General features: G+C 39.8%; 1 long non-coding RNA gene across 1 annotated transcript; it reads left to right on the top strand.

Moving 5' to 3' along the window:
* Window positions 1-503: 503 nt before the first annotated feature.
* On the top strand, window positions 504-2,101 carry LOC118340309. Its single transcript, XR_004797372.1, has 3 exons — window positions 504-601; window positions 1,505-1,625; window positions 1,990-2,101. It is a non-coding gene; the product is annotated as an uncharacterized LOC118340309 (long non-coding RNA).

Below are 2,101 nucleotides of genomic sequence, written 5' to 3'. Positions count from 1 at the left end.
ATTAGTACCTGTTATTTTTTATTATTTATGAAGTATTCTTTGTTTTTGATATCTCGGAGATTGTTTTGGTTATATGATTGATACAAGGTCATGCCGGTGTGTCTTTAATTGTTTCTTTTCTGTTTCTGAAAACCCAAATAAAAACTGGTCCAGTCACACATTCTCTCTGTGTTTTTAAAAGGAAATTAAAAAACTATCTTTTCTTCTGGCTTTTACTGTGGAGTAACGTTATAGACTTAGTTTTGAGGTTTTAATCTTTGTTATTTACATTATTTGTCTCCCTGGTGTTTATTATTTATGTGTTGTTTCTGCAGTGAATATGATCAAGAAAGGAGCAAATTAATATCACCATTGATATAATAATAATGAATTATTTTGAATTAATTATTATAATTATTATAATAACAGGAATATTAGAGAGAAAATAGTTCGATCTGACTGGGGGTTTCCCTGTGATCTACTCTTCCACACTCCGGTCCAGCAGGGGGCAGTAATGCACCTATAATAATAATAATAATATAATCTGGTTGCCGACCTACAATAAAACTTAAAGGAAGGAAGTGCTCAGTCAGGTGTCCAGACAGCAGAAAGAAGACAACAGGTCAGTGTTCAGCTGTGTGTGTTTGACTTCACTTTACTGAAGATTAAAAACGTTATCATTAGAGTTTGAACATTATTAAATCAAAGAGGAAGTTTCCTCAGTGAGCTCACAGCTGAGGACAGACAGTCTGATCAGAGTATTAAAGGGAGAAAAGACCTTCAAACATCATGAACAAACGTATGTATCAAATAAAGTCTAAAGAGCTTTTGTTCTGCATCAACCTGAAACACGAGAGGATTCAAACCTTTAATGGAACTGCTGAGTCACAGTGACAGACCAGGGCGGTGTCCCATGTCGCTTAATAACATCCACCTTTCCGTCACTTGCGTCGGAAACGAAACGAAAGGAAGGAAGGAAGGAAAGAGGGAAAGAGGAAATGTGTCTTTAGAGAACTGAGAAGTCCTTTCCTCTGCAGCGTCACGTGAAGCGACTGCCGATCTGATCTGCTGGAGTGGTTGATGAGCGGCTCTTGGTTAAATCTGCAGCACTGAGATCGATCTGATGCGCTGGTTATTAATACATTTAATATAATATAATATAAGATAACATTGGGATTAATAGCGGATGGATTGAGGCTGGATTAGGGGAAAGTTTATCCCCATTAAGAGAGAGGCTGTGCGCTTTTACGCACGGGTCACAGCAGCTTTATTGATTTCAGTTAGACCATTTGACAATAATACTAAGTTACAGAGGACAGGACAGATACAGGACAGAGGTCAGTGCTGTAGATACAGGACAGAGGTCAGTGCTGTAGATATAGGACAGATTTTACTTCTTCCAATGCACTCAGAAACAGGAGGGAGTGAAAGTCATTTTAGATACAGTCTCAACTATTTTGTCTAAGTGACTCTAACGTTCCTCTGATGTCCACTGTGTCTCTGGTATACCTGGTTCTCCTCACAGACTGGCTGAAGATGAGTGATATGCAGAAACAGGACAGACCAGAGTTTCCAGGATCCAGCTGTGACCTGTCTAAAGACAGACCTCTAGACTGCAGTGATGAACCTGGACCCTTAGACACAAAGTAAGAGACTGATCTCACTGAATCTACCTGTTGAAATCTGAATTTCCCAAGCTGGTATTGGCATCTGAACAACTCTAGTTCTGAGGAGCACTTTGTTTTTGTATCTGTGATCGTGGCGGGCAGGAACATAGAAAAGAGGATCCCAGCAATGAGAAAAGTCACTCGATCACTGCTCGATCCTCTGTCGGCAATCCTTACAAAGCAATGCACACTGTGTCATTGAAAATTAATAGGACTTTGTGAACTTCGTGCCACATTGCGTCACCTTCAGTGTAATAATGTCATCACACACATTGAAGGTGAAAGGCTACAGGACAGAAACTACTGTTTATCATGAACTGAATCAAAATATCTTCATTTTCAGAGTTCAGCGCCACAGACAGAGAGCAGAGTCTCCAGTGTCCAGCTGTCTGTCTATGAAGAGTGATTGGTCCAAAGATTCTCCTCCATACTTCAGTAATGAACCTGGACCCGCT

This window comes from Morone saxatilis, unplaced genomic scaffold (assembly GCF_004916995.1).
Source record: "Morone saxatilis isolate NCDOM2014 unplaced genomic scaffold, NCSU_SB_2.0 Contig0, whole genome shotgun sequence".
In the NCBI taxonomy this organism is placed as follows: domain Eukaryota; kingdom Metazoa; phylum Chordata; class Actinopteri; family Moronidae; genus Morone; species Morone saxatilis.
Note: the sequence above shows the minus strand (reverse complement) of the source record. Positions and strands in the feature narration are given on the sequence as shown.